The sequence below is a fragment of the Rhamphochromis sp. 'chilingali' genome (genome assembly GCF_963969265.1).
Source record: "Rhamphochromis sp. 'chilingali' genome assembly, chromosome: 4".
NCBI classification, from domain to species: domain Eukaryota; kingdom Metazoa; phylum Chordata; class Actinopteri; order Cichliformes; family Cichlidae; genus Rhamphochromis; species Rhamphochromis sp. 'chilingali'.
In genome coordinates this window covers 543894-556870 of record NC_137948.1, presented here as the reverse complement: position 1 = coordinate 556870, position 12977 = coordinate 543894, and the positions used below count along the sequence as shown (strand labels likewise).

The 12977-nt window shown below is 47.3% G+C and overlaps 1 pseudogene across 1 annotated transcript in view; it reads left to right on the top strand.

Moving 5' to 3' along the window:
- The first annotated feature begins 1000 nt into the window (after nt 1-1000).
- Nucleotides 1001-12977, top strand: part of LOC308395959 (calpain-1 catalytic subunit-like) — a 28367-nt pseudogene continuing 16390 nt past the window's right edge. The window contains exons 1-9 of the transcript in view: nt 1001-1109; nt 3054-3168; nt 3267-3400; nt 7916-8051; nt 9390-9466; nt 9539-9624; nt 9696-9770; nt 9846-9999; nt 10065-10348. The product of the transcript in view is annotated as a calpain-1 catalytic subunit-like (transcript). The remainder of the gene's footprint in view (nt 1110-3053; nt 3169-3266; nt 3401-7915; nt 8052-9389; nt 9467-9538; nt 9625-9695; nt 9771-9845; nt 10000-10064; nt 10349-12977) is intronic.

Here is a 12977-nt window from a genome sequence, read left to right as displayed (position 1 = left end):
GCGTCAGGCAAAACTACAAAAACGTGTCCGAATTTCAAAGAGAAGAAGAAACGACAGGAGAAGAAAAGCAAAGAGAGAACGAGAAGAGAGCCCTGTCGGTCACATCTGTGCGAATTCATGTGGAGGAAACAGGAAGCGCGTCTGTGTGTTACTGCGTTGTCATGGCGTCAGGTCTCTTTCCTGTTTTATATTTGAGAAAAGCTTTAATATGTAGAAGGTTTTTATGTTCCCGAGCCTCTGAAGCTGAGCTCATGTGTTTGTTTAAGCAGTGCTAAGATACTAACCCTGTTATTAATAACAATAATAAACCCACCACCAATAAACACACTTCATCCAGATTCAGTCCGCTTTCATTTACACAGCTCTCACTGCTTCACGCTGGAGCAATTTGGCAACAGTGGAAAGGAAGAACGACCTTTTAACAGGAAGAGCCCTCTAACAGATCCAGGATCAGCATGAAGAGCGTGAGCAGGCTTGCGCAGCGGCCCACCTCTCTCTGTTGCGTGCCAAGCGTTTGCTGTTTTTTGGGCGTCTTATCAAAGAGCCGTTTAGACTGAGCGGCTCAGACATCAGAGAGAAAACAAACGAGCTGCTGTTTGAAGAAAGAGGCTCCGGCCGTTAAACATTAATGAGATAACAAGCAGCCGAGCTGCTCCATCTGCTGCACAGGTGAGAACAGGGCTTCAGTTCAGCTGCTGTCTTTCAACAGCGTGCAGAGTAAGGATCGCGTGACGATGTGAGCTGACGCTTCTCAGTGACATCAGTTCTGAGCAGGAATTTAAAATAACGCGTAAAATAAAAACAGGTGACAGGAGCCGTTTCTGCTCGGTCTGAGTCACTCCTCGGGCTTCTGCACGAGAAAAATTTCACATCAGTCGATGTTTGATGACCCTCGTCATCAGCTCCATGCTTCCCTCCATCAGAACCGGGCTTCGTCACAGCAGACTGAACGTCATCGTCACCTCTTAGCCGATCGATAGAAACACTGCTGCGGTTCGTAATGATTGTTATCATCGCTAATCATGTCTCGTCCAATCAGGAGCTGTGTTCTGATCCTCGCTTCATCGCTGACGGAGCCTGAAGAACAGACGTCTGTCAGGGAGATATTAATGTACAGAATTCACCTGCTTGCTGCTACTACTGCACATTCACCCAGTGTATATACTATATGTGTGTGTGTATATATATATATATATATATACACACACACACACACAGGGGGCGTGCTGGGTGTTTTATATATATAAAAACACCCAGCACGCCCCTGCGGGCGGTTTATCCTTGAAGCTCGGGTCCTCTACCAGAGGCCTGGGAGCTTGAGGGTCCTGCGCAGTATCTTAGCTGTTCCCAGGACTGCGCTCTTCTGGACAGAGATCTCCGATGTTGTTCCCGGGATCTGCTGGAGCCACTCGCCTAGCTTGGGAGTCACCGCACCTAGTGCTCCGATTACCACGGGGACCACCGTTACCTTCACCCTCCACATCCTCTCGAGCTCTTCTCTGAGCCCTTGGTATTTCTCCAGCTTCTCGTGTTCCTTCTTCCTGATATTGCTGTCATTCGGAACCGCTACATCGATCACTACGGCCATCTTCTTCGGTTTGTCTACCACCACTATGTCCGGTTGGTTAGCCACCACCATTTTGTCCGTCTGTATCTGGAAGTCCCACAGGATCTTAGCTCAGTCATTCTCCACCACCCTTGGGGGCATCTCCCATTTTGACCTCGGGACTTCCAGGTTATACTCGGCACAGATGTTCCTGTACACTATGCCGGCCACTTGGTTATGGCGTTCCATGTATGCCTTGCCTGCTAGCATCTTGCACCCTGCTGTTATGTGCTGGATTGTCTCTGGGGCATCTTTACACAGCCTGCACCTGGGGTCTTGCCTGGTGTGATAGACCCCAGCCTCTATGGATCTTGTACTCAGAGCTTGTTCTTGTGCTGCCATGATTAGTGCCTCTGTGCTGTCTTTCAGTCCAGCTTTGTCCAGCCACTGGTAGGATTTCTGGATATCAGCCACCTCCTCTATCTGCCGGTGGTACATACCGTGCAGGGGCCTGTCCTTCCATGATGGTTCCTCGTCTCCCTCCTCTTTCTTGGGTTTCTGCTGCCTGAGGTATTCACTGAGCACTCGGTCAGTTGGGGCCATCTTCCCAATGTATTCTTGGATGTTCGTTGTCTCATCCTGGACTGTGGTGCTGACACTCACCAGTCCCCGGCCCCCTTCCTTCCGCTTAGCGTACAGCCTCAGGGTGCTGGACTTGGGGTGAAACCCTCCATGCATGGTAAGGAGCTTTCTTGTCTTTATGTCAGTGGCTTCTATCTCCTCCTTTGGCCAGCCTATTACCCCAGCAGGGTACCTGATCACGGGCAGGGCGTACGTGTTGATGGCCCGGATCTTGTTCTTACCGTTCAGCTGACTCCTCAGGACTTGCCTGACCCTCTGCAGGTACTTGGTGGTTGCAGCTTTTCTAGCGGCCTCTTCATGGTTCCCATTTGCCTGCGGGATCCCCAGGTACTTGTAACTGTCCTCTATGTCTGCAATGTTGCCTTCTGGTAGTTCAATCCCCTCAGTTCTGACTACATTCCCTCTCTTTGTTACCATCCGACTACACTTCTCCAGTCCGAACGACATTGGAACGACATTGGATATATATATATATATATATATAATGTTCTTCCTCTACACCCCCCCCCAATTTTTGCACATGTCGAGGAGCGTGTCAGGCTACATTTCACTGTGTGTTATACTTGTATAACTATGCATGTGACAAATAATAAAGAACCTTGAACCTTGAACCTTGAACCTTGAGAGCTGGGTGAGTTTGATGACAGCGGGCGTGCTCGTCGCTGACAGGAAAAGGAAACATCACACAACACTTAAACTCTGCTTTAAGAAGTTTGTAAAATAAAATGCGACAGAGAAAATCACCCCAGAGAATAAATTTTCTGAAGTGGTTTGACGAGTAAAGGACAAAAACTTTCAGCTCCTTTATCCACAGAAATGACCTCTCAGAGGCTCAGAGAGTGATCATGTGACCTGTGTCTGTCAGGTGACTGCTGGCTCCTGGCGGCCATTGCCTGACTCTGGACCCTCAGATCCTGAACAGAGTGGTCCCTCCTGGGCAGAGCTTCACCTCACAGTATGCCGGCATCTTCCACTTCCAGGTCGCTCACCTTTCTAAAGAAACAGAAATAACACACAGTACAGGGTGGGGGTGTAATTACAGAGGAAGTGACATCTTGTTCACATCTGTCCTCTGTAGTTATGGCAGTACGGGGAGTGGGCGGACGTAGTCGTGGACGACCGGCTGCCCATCAGAGATGGGAAACTGCTGTTCGTCCACTCAGCGGAGGGAGTGGAGTTCTGGAGTGCTGTGCTGGAGAAAGCCTACGCTAAGTAAGAGCAACCTGTGAGGTCTAACAAAGCTGACCTGTAATTAAACTCACTTTTATTTATGTGGCACCGAATCACAACAACAAGTGGCTTCATGGACAGATAGAGCTGGGTGTCATCTGCATAGCAGTGTAAATGTATGCTATGTCTTCTAATGATGCTGCCTAAGGGAAGCATGTATAATGTAAACAGAATTGGTCCTAGCACTGAACCCTGTGGAACTCCATAATTAACCTCAGTGTGTGAAGAGGACTCTCCATTTACATGCACAAACTGGAGTCTATTAGATAGATATGATACAAACCACTGCAGCACAGTACCTGTAATACCTACAGCATGTTCTAATCGCTCTAATAGGATATTATGGTCGACAGTATCGAACGCTGCACTGAGGTCTAGCAGGACAAGCACAGAGATGAGTCCACTGTCAGAGGCCATAAGAAGATCATTTGTAACCTTCACTAAAGCTGTTTCTGTGCTGTGATGAGCTCTGAAACCTGACTGAAACTCTTCAAATAAACCTCTGCAGATGATCTGTTAGCTGTTTGACAACTACTCTTTCAAGGATGTTTGATATAAAGGAAGGTTGGAGATTGGCCTATAATTAGCTAAGACTGCTGGGTCTAGAGATGCTTTTTGAGTAAAGGTTTAACTACAGCCAGCTTGAAGGCCTGTGGTACATAGCTGATCATTAGAGATAGTTGATCATATTTAAGATTGAAGCATTAGTCTGAAAGAAGCTGTTTTAGCTCCTCCTATTTTGAGGCCACCCTTTCTTCTGACCCTCAGCTGACCCTTCTCACCCTGGACACAGTCTGTTTGACCTGCTCCCCTCAGGCAGGAGGCTCCGGTCCATTCGCACCAGAACCTCTCGCCATAAGAACAGTTTCTTCCCCTCTGCTGTTGGACACATGAACAATAACCGTATGACTGTCCCCGCCACTAACAAATGACCCTACGCTGTGTCACTGCATCATTCCATGTTTGGCACTGATCACCACCTGCACTCATGTATATATCTTTCAACGTAGCACTCTTAATTCTTATTCTCATGTATATATCTCATGTATATCTCATGCACATATCTTTCTACGTAGCACTTTTAATTCTTATTCCTACTTTTATTTTTTCATGTCTATTTAAGTGCTATTTATGACAGCATGTTTGCACTGAAGCACCGCAGCAATTTCCTAATGTTGTAAACCTGCTCAACATTTGGCAATAAACCCCTTTCTGATTCTGATTCTGATTCTGATTCTGACTGGTCAGCTTCTGGAAGGCTGCTGAGGGGCAGCACTCTCTGTACTTGTTGTGAGAGCTGTGTATCATACAGGGAGTGCAGAATTATTAGGCAAATGAGTATTTTGTCATCCTCTTCATGCATGTTGTCTTACTCCAAGCTGTATAGGCTCGAAAGCCTACTACCAATTAAGCATATTAGGTGATGTGCATCTCTGTAATGAGAAGGGGTGTGGTCTAATGACATCAACACCCTATATCAGGTGTGCATAATTATTAGGCAACGTCCTTTCCTTTGGCAAAATGGGTCAAAAGAAGGACTTAACAGGCTCAGAAAAGTCAAAAATAGTGAGATATCTTGCAGAGGGATGCAGCAGTCTCAAAATTGCAAAGCTTCTGAAGCGTGATCATCGAACAATCAAGCGTTTCATTCAAAATAGTCAACAGGGTCGCAAGAAGCGTGTGGAAAAACCAAGGCGCAAAATAACTGCCCATGAACTGAGAAAAGTCAAGCGTGCAGCTGCCAAGATGCCACTTGCCACCAGTTTGGCCATATTTCAGAGCTGCAACATCACTGGAGTGCCCAAAAGCACAAGGTGTGCAATACTCAGAGACATGGCCAAGGTAAGAAAGGCTGAAAGACGACCACCACTGAACAAGACACACAAGCTGAAACGTCAAGACTGGGCCAAGAAATATCTCAAGACTGGTTTTTCTAAGGTTTTATGGACTGATGAAATGAGAGTGAGTCTTGATGGGCCAGATGGATGGGCCCGTGGCTGGATTGGTAAAGGGCAGAGAGCTCCAGTCCCACTCAGACGCCAGCAAGGTGGAGGTGGAGTACTGGTTTGGGCTGGTATCATCAAAGATGAGCTTGTGGGGCCTTTTCGGGTTGAGGATGGAGTCAAGCTCAACTCCCAGTCCTACTGCCAGTTTCTGGAAGACACCTTCTTCAAGCAGTGGTACAGGAAGAAGTCTGCATCCTTCAAGAAAAACATGATTTTCATGCAGGACAATGCTCCATCACACGCGTCCAAGTACTCCACAGCGTGGCTGGCAAGAAAGGGTATAAAAGAAGAAAAACTAATGACATGGCCTCCTTGTTCACCTGATCTGAACCCCATTGAGAACCTGTGGTCCATCATCAAATGTGAGATTTACAAGGAGGGAAAACAGTACACCTCTCTGAACAGTGTCTGGGAGGCTGTGGTTGCTGCTGCACGCAATGTTGATGGTGAACAGATCAAAACACTGACAGAATCCATGGATGGCAGGCTTTTGAGTGTCCTTGCAAAGAAAGGTGGCTATATTGGTCGCTGATTTGTTTTTGTTTTGTTTTTGAATGTCAGAAATGTATATTTGTGAATGTGGAGATGTTATATTGGTGTCACTGGTAAAAATAAATAATTGAAATGGGTATATATTTGTTTTTTGTTAAGTTGCCTAATAATTATGCACAGTAATAGTCACCTGCACACACAGATATCCCCCTAAAATAGCTAAAACTAAAAACAAACTAAAAACTACTTCCAAAAACATTCAGCTTTGATATTAATGAGTTTTTTGGGTTCATTGAGAACATGGTTGTTGTTCAATAATAAAATTATTCCTCAAAAATACAACTTGCCTAATAATTCTGCACTCCCTGTATATAAAAACAGCAATAAGGAACCTGTAGCTGTGAGGTTTACTTATGTGTTTAATACCAGTGTCTGAATATGACAGGAAGTGAGGTCAGGCCCTCGGGTACTTGTCACATCATCAACTCTTCATCAGCTGTCCAGACCTCCATATGTGATTAATGCCGTATTTAAGCAGCTGTTTATTGTGACTGCATCTCTCTGACAGCAGGAGGTGGTGGTGGGTGGAGGCATTTACTCAGTAAACATGGAGCGCCGCCCGGCCCGGAAAGCAAACAGAGCTGCACAATCAGCGTTTCAGGTCAAAGTGATTTCCAAAGCTCACCGACCTCCAACACACTCGAAGCGCTTCATAACTGGGCTTTTATTTTAGAGGGCTCTGCTGTAGTTTCTCTGGTCATTTTTTATAAATGATATTTGGTCCTGAGCTTCTCTGCTCCTTCATCCTGCTCTCAGCTCCTCGTCCTCCTCTGTGGAGAACAGAAGCTCTCAGCTCTAAACTCATAAGTTCTAATATTCAGAGAGACGGTGGATATACACTACCTGTCAAAGGTCTGGACACACCTCACTTATTTTTACGACATTCGACAGCGTTGATACTGAAGACATCAAATATATGAAGCAACATGTATGCAATCATGTAGCAAAGAAAAAACAGATAAATGTGTTCATATTTTAGATTCCACCCTTTGATTTGTCGACAGCGCTGCAAACCCTCGGCCTTCTCCCAGTGAGCTTCATGATGTCGTCACCTGACATGGCTTCACCTCACAGGTGTGCCCGTCAGGGTTCATTGATGGAGTTGGTACAGCTGACAGCCTGTTTGACAACTGTTAGAATTCATCTTATGGGAGGAACCAATCAGCTAATTAAAGAGAAACAAGAGTCCATCATTACTGTGTGTATAAATCCTGCACTTAACACTATGTTACTCTGTTGGTGTCGGGGACCCGATCCTTTGGGTGGACCAGTTTTTGGCGCAGCGTGTTTTGGGGTTTAAAAGCCACAGAGACCCGGTATTTAGAAAAAATACATCTCTGCTGCTCCGATACTCCTGACACGTACGGGATCACTGCAGGTTTCTCTTAGGCAGCGGTTGTCCTTCTCTCCTGGATCGGCTGGAGCTTTCCCAGCTTTGACAAATGTCTTGACCATCAGTGACTGTTGATCAACGACAATCTGCAATTTTAATGATCAAGAAACTGACCTCACAGCCCATTGTTCACACAGTGGGCTGGTTTCAGTCTTTATTTCCTGTTTATAAGGTTGTAAACCTGCAGTCAGCTGAGACTGAAGGAGTCACCTGACGATGCTGAAACATCCAGATGAACAGAATCAACCTTTTGGGATTTCTGCACCTGGATAACCGCGCATCAACAACCAAGCAAAGGGTGGTGACTCTACAGAATCAAAGTTATTTCACACTTTTTGTTTCCCACGTGTTCATTCATAGTTCTGATGCCTTCAGTGAGAATCATGAAAATAAAGAAAAAAACCATTAAATGAGAGGCTGTGTCCACACTTTAGACTGTAAAAGGTCTGCAGCGCACATAGATTCGATAAATAGACAAATAGATGAGAAGTGAAACAGAAACTCTGAATGCCCCTCAAAGTAAAGCTTTGAGCGTTTTTGTGTCAGAGCCTGTCAGACCTCTCCCTCAGCAGCACTCAGTCACAGTGTGACGGCGCCCTCTGCTGGTTCCTCGCAGCGTCTCAGCTGGACTCAGGCTCGAGTGCCAGACGTGCACCACCTTCTGTTGTCGTTGTGCTGGAAGGTGAAACTCATCTTCATCTTTCTGGGACCCCTGCAAACAGAAACCACCACACCACGCAGACTTTACAATATAGGCACCTTCAAGTGTCTGCTGTCTGTTTTGTGACAAATAGATTGAATTGAAATAAGCCTAATCTTGAAAGTAGAGATAGTGTCTGTCTCCTGAATCCAAACTGGAAGCTGGTTCCACAGAAGAGGGGCCTGAAAACTGAAGGCTCTGCCTCCCATTCTACTTTTAAATACTCTAGGAACAACAAGTAGGCCTGCAGAGCGAGAGCGAAGTGCTCTAATAGGGTGATATGGTACTACAAGGTCATTAAGATAAGATGAAGATGCTGAGGCACTGAAATCAATATATAAATCATGATGTCACTGGCTTCCTGTTAATGTTACAGTGCCCGATGTCATTAAGCACCAATGACATCATGGAGAGGACCAGTCAGAGAGTAAATGAGTACATTTACTGTATTACTAATGTACTTGTAGTGAAGTTCTTCTGTTTTATTCTACTTTCATATGTTGGATTCAAATATTTCACTTTTTTTTCTGTCACTTTAATTATTGAAACATGCAGTCAGTTCTTTACTCACCAGGGGCCCACATGTTCAGTCTAGTGTCCTCTGACACTGAGCCATGTGTCAGAGCAGCTCTGAGCCACCGGCATGGTCCTCACAGGTGTCCCTGTAGATATGACTTCACGGAGACACCAACCCTCCTCTTCCTCCTCACTGCACTGTTAGCACTTGGCCCCAACCCTAAAAATATCCTTTTTTTTTTTTTTTTTTTGCCTGTCCCGTTTGGCTCTTTTGCCATCAGAATTGTTGTCTAAAGGCAAAGAAAGATGCCCAACGGATTTACTTTACCAAACTGACCATCCCAGCCTTGCCGTAATGGTCCATTTGATTCACCTTTTATTGTTCATTTTATTTTCACTTACTGAATACGGGACAGACTTGACTGGGGGAAAGAAGGGGAGAAAGAAAGAGGGAAAGAGAAACAGCTGAGAAGAGGGACGGGGGAGAAGGGCAAAAGACAAAAACCAACAGAACGGGCAGAGAAAAAAAAAAAGAAATAAAAAATGCATATATCAATCACCTGGATCACCTGCTGAGAAAGAAAAAAGAAAACAAGCAGAAGAGAACAAGAGTAATAGAATAAACAACATCACAATGATATATGGGAACATGACAGTAAATACTAAATATTAAACATTATTGTGCAGCACATAAGATCAACAGAACACAGTGTGCTTTGAGGTAGGAGCCAAAAAGGGTGTAGTTTGTGGGTGTGATCACCCGTGTGTACACCTGTGAGCATGGACGTGCTTTCCACGTTTCAGATTTCCAGCTCGTATGAGACGGAGCTCATCAGAAGCTGGCCAAAGGCCACACCTACTCCATCGCGGCGGCCGAGCAGGTGAGGGAGAATCTGTGATCATGTGATCAGATCGACAGCTGGACAGATGCTCACAGGTGTAACGTTCTGCAGGTGCATCACTGTGGTTCTCTGGTGGAGCTGATCCAGATCAGGACCCCCTGGGGTCAGGTGGAGTGGACGGGCGCCTGGAGCGACAGGTGAGTCATGGTGCTCTGAGGTTCTGGAGCATCATCCTTAGCTGTGGTTTCACTGAACTTCCTGTGGTCAGCTCGAAGGAGTGGGACGGCGTTCGGGCAGCGGAGAAGAGGCGGCTGGATTGCTGCGCCGAGGACGGCGAGTTCTGGTAGGTGGAGCCTGACAGTAGCGGGTTAAAATGTCTGCAGCTGCTGCAAACTCAGCCCGTCTCTGCCGCCTGCAGGATATTCTACCACGACTTCCTGAGTCACTTCTCCCGCCTCGACATCTGTAACCTGACACACTGACAAGCAACGAGGTCGGCCGCTGGAACTTTGCTGAGTTTGAGGGCACGTGGTGGGTGGGATCCATCGCCGGCGGCTGCAGGAACTACCCCGGTAGCCCACAGGAAGTGAAGCACTCTGGGTGATGATGTTTGATGTTCATGATGCAGAGCGCTCAGCTAACATGTGCTCCTGTGTCTCCGCAGCCACCTTCTTCATCCAGCTGGACGATGATCCTCACGATGGCGAGGAAGGCTGCACCATCCTCATTGGTCTGATGCAGAAAGATGCTCGAAGGGAGAGGCGCTTCGGACGTGACCTCAACACCATCGGCTTCGCCATCTACGAGGTTCAAACGCACCCGGCGCTGAGCTGATCACTTCCTGTTTAGCTTTGCTGTGCATCAACAAAGGTTTGGCGAGTCTCATGCTCTCTGTCGGTGTGCTTCCAGGTGCCCGATCAGGTGAGAACACAGCAGAAGTTCACCGAGTACACGGCTCCTGCGATGACCTCAGCAGGTTAGAAGGTCGATGCCTAAGGTGGACCTCATTCGTTAATATCTCCATGGAAACGCCCTAATGAGCATAAAAAACTAGCCCAAAAATCACAGTCACACTCAAACCTCTGTTAGCCAATCAGAATCAGGCTTCTTGACACATTCTGCCAACACCCACACCTGCGCATATAAAGAAACAGGTGGAGGTGCAGAGAGACGCCGAGCATCGCCATAGAAACAAAAAAATACAAGATGGCGCGGCCACGTCCAGACGCCTTCCTGACCGCTCCGCTCCGACTATCTACTTTTCTTGTTTTTTACCTATTTTTTGCTCTGGTTTACATCCCAAAATCCTCTAGTCTTATAGTTTACGACAGCGGATCACTTGTAAACATCGGTGCCAAGGTTGCACATCTAATCTTGGACACTTTTAAACCTGACCCTTCCTGGCCCTCAGAGATTCTACACGGCGCGGAGAACAACAAAGGACGGGCTGCTCATCCGAGGCGCAGAACAAAGAAGCGCCGGGGGAAACGCGCTGGTATTAGGAACAGACTGAGACAGCAGGCGCATCGCGCACCACTGCCCAGTATCCTACTGGCCAATGTACAATCCATGGAGAACAAGCTCGATGACCTAAGAGCAAGGGTCACCTTCCAACGTGACATGAGGGACTGCAACATTCTGTGCTTCACGGAGACATGGCTGACCCCCACCGTGCCGGACCAGGCCGTAACTCCGTCGGATTCATTCTTTGTGCTCCGCGCGGACAGAACGGCAGAGTCGAACAAAACCAAAGGTGGAGGAGTGTGTTTCATGGTAAACAGAAAGTGGTGTGATGCCAGGAGCATTTCTGCTCTCTCCAGCGGCTGCTCGCCACATCTGGAGTTCCTGAGCATTAAGTGCCGCCCTTTCTATCTGCCCCGTGAGTTCACCTCAGTCATCGCCACGGCGGTCTACATCCCACCCCAAGCGGACACAGGTATGGCTTTGTCCGAATTACATGATGTGCTGAGCTCGCTTCAAAACAAGGACCCGGGCGCGGCCCTCATTGTAGCAGGAGACTTTAACAAAGCGAACCTCAGACAAGTCATGCCAAACTTTTACCAGCATGTCTCATGTCCAACGAGAGGGGATCGTATTTTGGATCACTGCTACACGCCATACAAGCAGGGCTACAAAGCTGTCTCACACCCGGCTTTTGGGAAGTCTGACCACAACGCCATCTTCCTCATCCCCCAGTATAAACAAAGCATACGGAGGGAAGACGTGACCACGAGGGAGGTAAAACGGTGGACTGCCCAATCAGAAGCTACGCTACAGGACGCACTCAACAACGTAGACTGGGACATGTTCAGAGCATGCGCAGTCGACATCAACGAGTTTACGGAAGTAGCAGTATGCTTCGTCAATATGCTAGCGGAGGAGATTATCCCCACTGCGAGAGTCACCACATTCCCAAACCAGAAACCGTGGATGGACAGATCGATCCGCACTGCAGTAAACGCCAGGACCGCCTCCTACAACACGGGTCTCGCCACTGGCGATATGAGCGCCTACAAAGCGTCCTCATATGGCGCGCGGCGCGCGGTGAGAGATGCCAAACGCCGGTACCGGGAACGTGTGGAGTCCCGCTTCCACAATGTACATTTCAATTCCTTTAATTTTAAATATGTTTATATTGTCTATCCTGTAAAATAGTCAGATGTCTATTCATATTAATGTACAGAATTCACCTGCTTGCTGCTACTACTGCACATTCACCCAGTGTATATACTATATGTATGTGTGTGTATATATATATATATATATATATATATATATATATATATATATATATATATATATATATATATAATGTTCTTCCTCTACACCCCCCCCCCCCAATTTCTTTGCACATGTCGAGGAGCGTGTCAGGTTACATTTCACTGTGTGTTATACTTGTATAACTATGCATGTGACAAATAAAGAACCTTGAACCTTGAACTTGAACTTGAACCAGGGCGACACACGGAGTATGTGGCACGGACTACGCACCATTACGGACTACAAAGCCAGGGACACTGCGCTGATCAACGCTGACTCTGCATTCACCAACGAGCTGAATCGGTTCTACGCCCGTTTCGAGGTTAGCCAGGCGGCTAATGCTAACTACCGCCTGACTACCGAGGACAGTGACGTCATCAGCGAGAGACCGGTGACCAGCATCGCGGAGCATGACGTCCGAGCGGCACTGAGGAGAGTGAACACAAGGAAAGCGGCGGGGCCAGACGGCATCACCGGCCGTCTGCTGCGCTGCTGTGCTGACCAGCTAGCAGGTGTGTTCACTTACATCTTCAACGAGTCCCTGGCGAAGTCTGTGGTCCCCACATGCTTCAAAAGATCCACCATCATCCCTGTGCCCAAGAACAGCAAACCCTCATCCCTGAACGATTACCGGCCAGTTGCACTGACCTCGGTAGTAATGAAGGTGTTTGAGAGGCTGCTGAAGAACATCATCTCCTCCTCCATCCCAGACACCACAGATCCGCTGCAGTTCGCCTACAGAGCCAACAGATCCACAGAGGATGCCATCGCCCACGTCCTACACACCACT